The 9,772-nt window shown below is 39.9% G+C and overlaps 1 long non-coding RNA gene across 1 annotated transcript; it reads left to right on the top strand.

Moving 5' to 3' along the window:
- The first annotated feature begins 832 nt into the window (after positions 1-832).
- Positions 833-6,899, top strand: LOC308400795. The gene is made up of 3 exons (XR_013972414.1): positions 833-1,342; positions 4,820-4,964; positions 6,085-6,899. It is a non-coding gene; the product is annotated as an uncharacterized lncRNA (long non-coding RNA).
- The last annotated feature ends 2,873 nt before the right edge of the window (positions 6,900-9,772 follow it).

Below are 9,772 nucleotides of genomic sequence, written 5' to 3'. Positions count from 1 at the left end.
CAGGCCCCAGGCCCCGACAAGCGGCCGCCAAGGAGTGAGCCGGTGTGCACCCGGACGCCCACCCCCAGACACAAAGAACCACCAACACACCGACACCTGAGGGAGTCCGCCACCGGCAGGGGAAGTGGTGGTGGGTGGAGATAGGCCTCCAAACCTTGGAGGGCCTGAGGTGTCCCCAGAGAGGTGGCTTCTGATACCCAACCTGACATATAGACACAGACATACAGGCACACACAGACACAAACATCCATTCCCACCCTCATGCTCTCATATGCACTCACTCCACACTCAACCAACGTGGAGACAGACATAAAGAGACACTGTACACACAATCACACTCCCCAAGCGTACTCTACAAACCGGGTCTAGGTACCCTTGCCCCTGGAGGGGGGAATTGCACCCAGACCCAGGTGGTGTTACCCTTTTCCCTGCGGTGGGGAGAGGCAGACCACCCCGACTCCGCAGCAGCAGGGAGGCCCCACACCCCAGACCGCAGTCGGACGGCCAACTCCTCCTACTAGCCCTCCCGCTCCAGCAGGCCGCAGAGAATGGGGGTGGGAGAAGACTCCAAACCTCCCTCCACCCGCTCATTGTAGTGTTGATGCATATGTGTTCTAAGGTGCAATTAAAACCCAGGAGGGCATGGAGCTACCTGCCAAGGAGCAGCAGGTAAGCGCATAGTCCCTCCTGCTAACCCTCAATGACTAAGTGAGCACCATCAATCTAATACACAGGTGAGCAGTGTTTTTTTTTTTTTTTTCATGTTTGTTGCGTGAGCAGCAAAGGTTGCAGAGCCAGTCTGCAGACAGCTGGCTTCAACATGTCTGATCTCGTATTACAGGTGTGAAAATATAAACTCAAGCATATTAAGCCTGTTTTTCCCCACCAATGCGTGCACTCTGTGTCATCTCCTTAAACTATCTGTAGTTATTTAATGTCAAAAAAACATGTTTGGGAGGGGCTTTATAGTCTCACAACAGCCTAAAAAAGTTGAATGAATACAGAGCCATTGTTTGCAAGCTTGGGAACGGGGTTCCCAAAGGACAAGACATGACAGAAAACAGGGACTGTGATCAGGGTATTTGGGTTTACACTAGCATGTGGTTCTCATTGCTGCGGCATAGTGAGTGATCATTGTGTACTAAAGCTTTAACTGGCCCCAGCCTTGCACGTGAGCTGATCAAAACCACATGTTCCAGTGCGATTGTGTCTGTGGGCTTGTAAAGATGGAGCTTTGGCTGAAGAGCTGCATTTGGCTCACACAGACATACAGAGCACTTTCTGCATATTAAAAACATTTTTTCCACTCTTGGCTGATGCAACGTAGTACAACTTCCACACGGTGAGTATTTTCCCTGACTAAGGGGTTTGGGATCTGATTTATAGTACAGCACCGTTGTTCAAATGAATCTGAGGAGTGAGGCTTTGTTTTTCTAAGAGCCCTCATTGAGTTAATATTCCAACAGCAATCAAAGAAGAAAGGAAGTTATTAAATTGATTATCCAGGCTATAAGCAAAAGACTATTTGGAGGCACTGAGAGATTCTTTGCAGAGTTACCATTAAGCTCAAAAAGATAGGCTGAACTATTTCTACATAATTATTTTAATTTAGCAGCCTTTGAAATGCAAAGATTCTGTTTAAAAAACTGTTAGGACATCTGCTTTGTATTTCCACAAGCATTTTTCTTGGTCTCGCTGCTTTAAAAAAAACAAGCTATGATCTATTTCAGATAAAAACTCACAAAATGTCCTAAATAATAATTATAAAGCTTATGATTGCACGTTTTTATTGTTTCCAAAATGTTTCTTCTTGTCCTGCGTTGGCGTGCAAATTTGTAATTCGTGAAAAGTTTTCTTACACTTAAAAAACCACTTAAAATGTAAAAGTCGATTAAGAGCTTGTCCAAAAATTGAAGCAAAGAGGGAAATTAACAATCAATATCAGTTAGCCTATATTTCCACTGCTCCACCTGGTAACTTTCATTGGTGTTTATAGTTTGTTTAATAAATGATCTTTTATTCAAGTTAACATTTTGTGTTCACATACCCTGAACCACTGTGTAAGACAAATGGGGTCTTGTCCGGGATTTGAACCCAGAACCCTGACAGCCCTCCACTTGTTTATCTGGGCTGGCTTTTATAGTCTGAAAGGTCCAGGCGAGCTGCATCATCTCCCGACCCTCCCATGTCAGCCAGTTATTGGTAAGAGTGTGGCAGGACTTTCCTGGAGACTTTGTTATTTCACTCCTACAAACATATGAAATCATCTTTAATTCAGTCCACATGTTTTAAAGATATTCATTACATAGATCACATCATTATATGTCAGTTAATCTATAAATGTTAGATGTGTGCTAAAGCATAAAGCAACTTTTCAATTTTAAGTTGTATTACTTTTAGCTACAATTAGCCTATTTAATGTAAAAACAAACAAACAAACAAACAAACAAACAAACAAACAAACACACAAGCAAAAAAGCAAACCGAAAGAATCCACTACTTATAGCTTTATGCTGTTCTAATAATCATTTCAACTGTGCATTAAATACATTTTCAGTTATTTTTCTTTTAGATGTTTGTTTTAGTCTTTTATTTATAACTTTCTGTAAATCTGTTGCTTAAATGTGTTACCTTTTCCTTTTAATTCTGTCCATGACCTACCTTTTCTTAATGTTTTTTACAGTTATCACTACAAGCAATCCCATATGTAAATCCAGCATCTTAAGCTTTTTCAACTGTAAACCTTTTTAAATAAGTGTATTCCATTATTTTGATAACTTCTTATTTGATTCTGGGGGTGAATGGCTGGAGCCTATCCCAGCTATCATAGTGGAGTCTACCTTGGACATGATATTATAAGTTTATACTGGTTAACTGTTTACAACTTTAAGTGCCATTTTAACTTTTCAGCTTTCTGTCATTATACTCACCTGAAAGCTTCAACCATTTGTTTATTGGCTTTATTTTTGAAACAATGGACTTTCACAGCTGATTCCTGAAGCATTTCCCAATTGCTTTCTATTCCATCAGTACTGCAGAAACATTAAGATTCAAATGTGAATTAGTCAAATCTATTTTGTATCATCTGAGTTTCTCCACAAGACCTGAATACCTGACTTACACTAAAAGGTGAGTATATGACGATGAGGTGTTCAAGGGAATGGTATGTGTTAGTTGGGTGATAAACGAGGGACCGTTTGTGGGCTGGCCGAGGTGTTCACAGTGTTGCTGCCCTGAAGTCCCCTGGAAAAAAGCCAGCTGCAACCTCACGGAGACATTGTGTGCCTTATCTCCAGCAGCCAGGATGCTGATTACAGGGCGACAGTAGAGGCATGCGCATATATCCTGGTCTGTGTCAGAGACGGTATGGCTGTGCATCTGCCTCCATGGCACCACAGACATTCACAAAGTCATTATAATGTCACTCACTGTAATAGGATGGTGGACTTTTGAGGCAGCAATGTTTGACAAATACTGTTTCCTTGGACACTGGTGGCATCAGGTTGCAAAATTGTTTTAGGTGATGCTAGCACTCTTTTATTTGTATTTTATACAGCCAACAATATCTTTGTTGGCTTAAAATCTAAATGCACATAGACTCTGTCAGCAGTAGACTTTTAATGTACCTGGTTTAAATACCCAGAGTTTTTAGGTTTATTGTACATACAAAATATTATAGTATATTATAATATTATATTATAATAAAAGTCAAGTGTTATCTTGTTATCAGTGGTCTTGCTGTTGTGTCATGGATCAGCTTTGCTATCAAGTTTTGTACACATCACCATCACATTCTTTAGACCTCAAAGTCCATTGTTTACCAGTGGTGCTAGTTTCAGTCAAATGTACGCTTTATGCATCATCTCCTGATCCTCCCATATAAACCTTATAAAGAGCCTCTACTCTTTATAAGGTTGTGGAAACCTGTAGTCAAGTGAGACCAAAGTAGTCACTTGGATGAGTGATGAAGTGTTTCTCCCCCTGAAAACGCTACATCCAGATGAACAGAATCAACTTTTGGGGGGTTCTTCATTTGGAATTATTCCACTTTTTACATTTATAGCATTACATATACAGTAATGAGCAAAAGTCTTGAACTACCCATCATTTCTTCATATTTTGCTTCTAAGGAGCCAGACTTGTAAATTGTTAAAATTGTCTTGAGTAATACATCTTCAAGCTTTCTAAAGGTGTTTGAAAGTTTTTCTTTGGACATTGGCTGCTTTTTCACTCATTTTGTCCAGTCTGTGTAAATGATGATTTTCAGAGACTGTTTTGTTCGTTTTGTTCATTTGTTTGTTGGATAAGCGGAAGACCATGGATGGATGGGAACCATTTAACACTAACTTGTGAATCAAACACAAAAAGGCACCTAACTCAAAACATTTAAATCAACAAAAAAACAACAACAAAACAAAACGTTATATTAACTAATCGCTCCACATGTGGCCAACGCCTGGTATGCCAGATTATAGTCAAACCCTGAAGAGAGGTACAAGAGTGAGTTTCTACAACAATCTTTGGAGGCTCTGTCATGGTTTGGGTCAGCATTTCAGCCAGGAGTGTTTGGAATCTTGTCAAAATTGATCAAGTATGAACACAGAAATGTGTAATGCTATCTAGGAAATATCTGATTGTCTTAGAGAATTCAGGCTACTCATGTGCCAAATAAAACAAAGGAGGCGTGGTTCAAGACCCATACAATACTTGGTTCTCAGATACAATTCCCTGCATAGAGTAGAACAGAAAAGAAATCTGAGAGGAGTTTAATGAATAATAACTTCAGTGTTTGTGTCTTTCCCACATTTTTCAATCATAGATTAATTTTACTCTCCTGGGATGAATAGTCACACTTATGTCAAACAAGTGGGATGTTAAAGGTCCTGAGATGTGTCAGCGTGTCAGCTGAGAACTGGACTGCTATTTCTGAAACTCTGCAGCTGCGAAAGAAAAGTGGCAAGAAGGTAAGTTAATGATTTGTGTCAACTATATTTGCTTCACAGGAATGTGACACCAGACACACAAGCAAAAAGTAAAATTTGACCCATGAACTCTCTGACTCTGGTTAAAAAAGACATTCCACACAGGTGTGTGCCAGAACAACAGACTTGTCTCTGCTCTAGATGTTTCCACACATATTTCTGATACAAAAAGGGGAAATACTTGAATACAATAAATGTCAGGAGATAAAGGAAACTGTACAAATACAATGCTTGCTTTTAACATTGAAGAGGATTAACGCTCAGCTGTTATCAAGTGCCTCCAGCAACCTCCAGGCTTTCTGTTTGTCTCCTCACCAGTTTGGCTCTCCTTTTGATCCACAGAAACAGAGCTCATGAAGCTCTTGCTCCCTTTTTCATACACTGGCAGTAAAAAAAAAAAAAAAAAAAGACAGCATTAGCTTTTTATTTCAGTGTCCAGTTCTCTTTTCAGGAGAAGAAGGCCTGTCGCAAATAGATTTAACCCTCTCAGGCTCAAATTAAACTTTTTGTTGCTAATGCACAACCAAGTCCTGCAGTGGTACTTCTGAGTAAAAAAAACCTCATAAATTATGTATGTGGGGTAATCAGGTTGTTAGTTTTTAACTGTTGCAAATCGGCAACGCCTGCCTTGAGAGGGTTAATTACATCCTGAACTAAATGCAAACAAGAAAATGTTTGAAACTGAAAGCAGACATTTGGTGCACATACAGTATTACATCAATAATGAAGTTCAGCTGGCTTATATTGCCAATTAAATGAACATAAGTTTAAATTTATTTATGACAAATTAAATTTATGTCATTATTTGTTTTTGGTTTTTTAGGTCTTCATTGTTGCAAAATATAGAACTACATATGGATAAAACAGCAAGCTGCAATCAAACCTCTTTTCCCTCCCTCTTTTTAGTGACTGCAAAAGGGCTAAAAAAATCCACTAATGTGTTTAGACAAGGGGATTACATCTACATTTTCTATCAGTATTCAATAATCTTACAAGCTCTTTGGTTTACCAGCTGACTAAGACATTGTAAAATCTAACTTTAACCTCAGACTATTTGCCTTTTATCCTGACACTTAGATGCAATATCTCTCTTTTGCTTTAGGTTGAAGATGACCGCCTGCAGCAGAACAGAAAGTCTGGCAGCACCTGTCTCTGCTGCTGAGCAGGGGGATCTCAACCCGCAGACCACCAAGGCTGCTAGATGTTAGCCGAGATTACAGTACATTCTTCGTCTACTTATAAATCTTCCCAATTGCTACATCTTACAATTTTTCATAGTTTATGAAAAGTAACTCTGTCACGTCATTGTCAGTTACGTCTATGGATTGTTGTAAAGTTCTGCAGAGTTTCTGTAGTTAAGAATCATGCTACAGTGTCCTGGCAGGTCCATAAGGATTCTCAGAGTCAAAGACATATGTGTATGTTTATTTTAAGTGACTTGAAGACTTCACAGCTCCCAAACAATTGAAGTCAGGCAATAATCGCTTTCCTGTATGTTTGCAAGGCATATACCTGTCATGGCTGGGGCGGCAGTCGTGTGAAGGGTGAGAAAGGAGGATCCAATAGCAGACAATGGCAGAGGTGCAAGTGGGTTTATTTACAGTGCACAAAACCAAGGTGTGAGCAGAACCGAACATAAACCTAAACTGGGAAAACTAATGCAAAAGGGAGGACATGAAACGAGGAGCAGAGCGACACTAAGAAACATGGAATAATGCTGACTACATGGAATTAAACAGACGACACGACAGAGAGCACAGGAAAACACAGGGCTTAAATACACGGGGAGTAATCAGGGAATGGGCCACAGGAGGGAGACACAGCTGGGAGCAATTAGGCTAACGAGACAGGGGAGAGGTAAAACTGAACACACTGACATGAGACAAGAACTTTCAGAATAAAACAGGAAACTAACAGACACAGTTTAGTTAAGAATAGTGAGTTATTCTCTAAAAAGTAAGTTCCACTATGCTTTCTTGTCATCATCTTTTTGTAAATGCAATGCTCTTTAGGACCATATTATGTTAATAAAATATTACTTGCTACTGATTAATAATTTTATTTTTAATCTTAGTTCTTCAGAGAAAATAGGTGCTGTGGCTGTTGAGCACACCAGCAGGCAACAATGTCAGTTACAGTCAACCATCAATACAATTTTCTCTGCATTGCTTAACTTCTTTCTGATAACTCGTCCATGTGCTGAAGCAGTTGAAGAACTCTCGAGCTTTTCCTCTTTCTGCTATAGCAAAACCTGCAATCCATCACCAACTTCCTGTTTGTGCAGAGGCTCAGTTTACATGCTTCCTGTATATGCCAGAGGACTTCCCTCACGACACTCTGGATGCACCGACTCTTTCAACAGCCTGCTTATCTCCGAGGCACAGAGTGACACAAATACAGGCTTAAGATTCCCTGGTGACAGATGCACACACCTCAAAAGAAAGGCATCTTTACAAAAAAAAATTCCATGAATAAATAAATGAGTACTGGTTCAAATACAGGGCAGTCTTCATTATCCAGCACATATTTCTGATACATTTTAAAGTCATGAAATAGTTTTTGAATGAGAGTTTGCCTTTTTTCAAGTGAAAATCTGTGACAGGGGCTTTGACAGATTCTCTGGTTCAGTCAAATGTTTATTCAAATGATTTCCAGAAAAAATATCATCTTCTATTTGGGCTGAATACAGAAAGTAAGGCTGCCAGTGCTATGGATGAATCATAATATTTGATTGCTACTATTTTGCCCACTTATTCTTTTCCATTTTGAAAGCACCATTGACACTTTACCTTGGTGTTGACAGAACCTTTCCGGTTTGGGCTCTTGTTTACTTCTCTCACTGATCTCTTGCCATCATTGGGATCTGCCAGGAAAAGCTACAGACACCTCCACCACAGCAAACTCTGTCAGGCAGTCTCAGTGAGAACAAAGAGAGAAGAAAGTATGCCAAAAGTTAGTGTGTGGTATAAAAGTGCTGATCTTGTGTGTTAATCAGGGGGAAGAAGTGCTGAGATTGCTCATAATGCCTAATGGTTCAAATCAGCCTTAGGATGTATGGTAGTGGGTTATAAATACCACAGCTGCTAAGATGATGCAACTAAAGTGCTACTTGTGACTGTAAAGTTTTGAGACTCTTGTGCAGGCAGACCCAGCTGGTTATCGACTGATAGCAAGGTAACGCTCCCTCTGGTCTTTAATGGTACAATGTTTAATTCATAGACAGGCCACGACTCCCGCCAATGCTTTCATGCTCAGGTTAAATGTATCTGAGCAAAAAAAGCAACTGCCTTACTACATGCTAAAATGTGTCTACCTTAATTATTTAGGACTGCACACAATGACAAGACTGTAGAGCAAAAAAGTCAAGTTAGAGAAAAAAAACTCTTAAGTTGATAGCATTATGGTAGCAGGGGTTTTTATGTGTGTGTGTGTGTGTGTGTGTGTGCTGTCCATGAGCAGTGATGTTATTCAGCTGGTGCACTTGGCCTAAGAGCATGTGAAGTGGTGCTTCACACAGAGAGGTGATCTGCCAGATGTAAGTCTTCATAAAATTCACAGTGCATTTGCCACTGTAGTCATTCAGGCAGGGGCATCCTCAGCAAGGACATCACTAGACTAAACTGGAGTAACATGAAACTAACATTACATTTTGGAAATTTAATTGCATTTCTGGTAATTTGGGCAACTTGGAGGCAGAAAACAAATAAAACAACTATTATCCCTCAAATATTATCTTAACCTCACCCAACAGCTCCACCTAGGCACAGGGTTATTCTTCTTTAGTCACATGCAGTCTTTGGGGATGCAAAATTGGTTAAAAAAAGAAAAAAGGAAAAAAAAGTGACCGTCAGTGGATCATCACAGTGACCCATTTAGAGCAACTGTGGGGATCCCTACATTGGACAGCTGAAAGAAAAAGAAGATAACCAAGGTATGCAGAAGAGAATGTCTGAGCTCAGCAACAGAAAATCAAACCAGATGCCACTCCTGTCAGCTAGGAATGGGAATCTAAGGCTACGGTTTGCAAGGGCTCAGCATAATTAGACAACAGAAGACTGGAAAACATTGTCTGTTCTCATGAGCCTTGATTTCTGCTTCAATATTTGGATAGCAGGGTGAGAATTCAGGGTGGTATAAACAACACAAAACCATGAATCCTTCCTGCCTTGTATCAACGGTTCAGGCTGCAGGTGGTGATGTAATGGTGTGGGGAAAATTGTCTTTGGCGTCCACAGTACCAACTGAGCATTACTTAAACATCGTAGCCTACCAGAATATTGTCATTGAGCATGTCCATCCCTTTATGGCCAAAGTCTACCCACCTTCTGTCGGCTGCTTCCAGTCGAATGCACCATGTCCCAAAGCTCAAATCAACTCTGTTCCTTAAATCTGACGAGTTAATTGCGCTGAGATGTCCTCCACAGTTTTCAAATCTCAAACTAATAGAGCACCTTTGTGAACACATTTGGCACCCCCACAGCAACAGTGTGATGCTATCATGTCAATTTTTACCAAATTCTCCAGCCCAGTATACCAAGATGTAATTAATAAAGTGGCAGATGTTGTGATTTAATCTTTATTGAATGCTTGATCTAAATTTGGAACTGTCATCCCATTTATAGTAAAATAGACATGAAAACGTGATCTGTTTTAAGGTGAAACGCCCTTGTACTTGATAAGTTGCTCATATTTGCCATTCTGTTTCTCACCCCTCATTTCTTCTATTTGTGTTTATCTGGTGGATACATTTTAATTTTAATATATTTTTTAATAGCCAAAACAACTGAATA

This window comes from Rhamphochromis sp. 'chilingali', assembly GCF_963969265.1.
Source record: "Rhamphochromis sp. 'chilingali' genome assembly, chromosome: 8".
Lineage (NCBI taxonomy): Eukaryota > Metazoa > Chordata > Actinopteri > Cichliformes > Cichlidae > Rhamphochromis > Rhamphochromis sp. 'chilingali'.
This window is presented reverse-complemented; position numbering and strand designations above follow the sequence as displayed.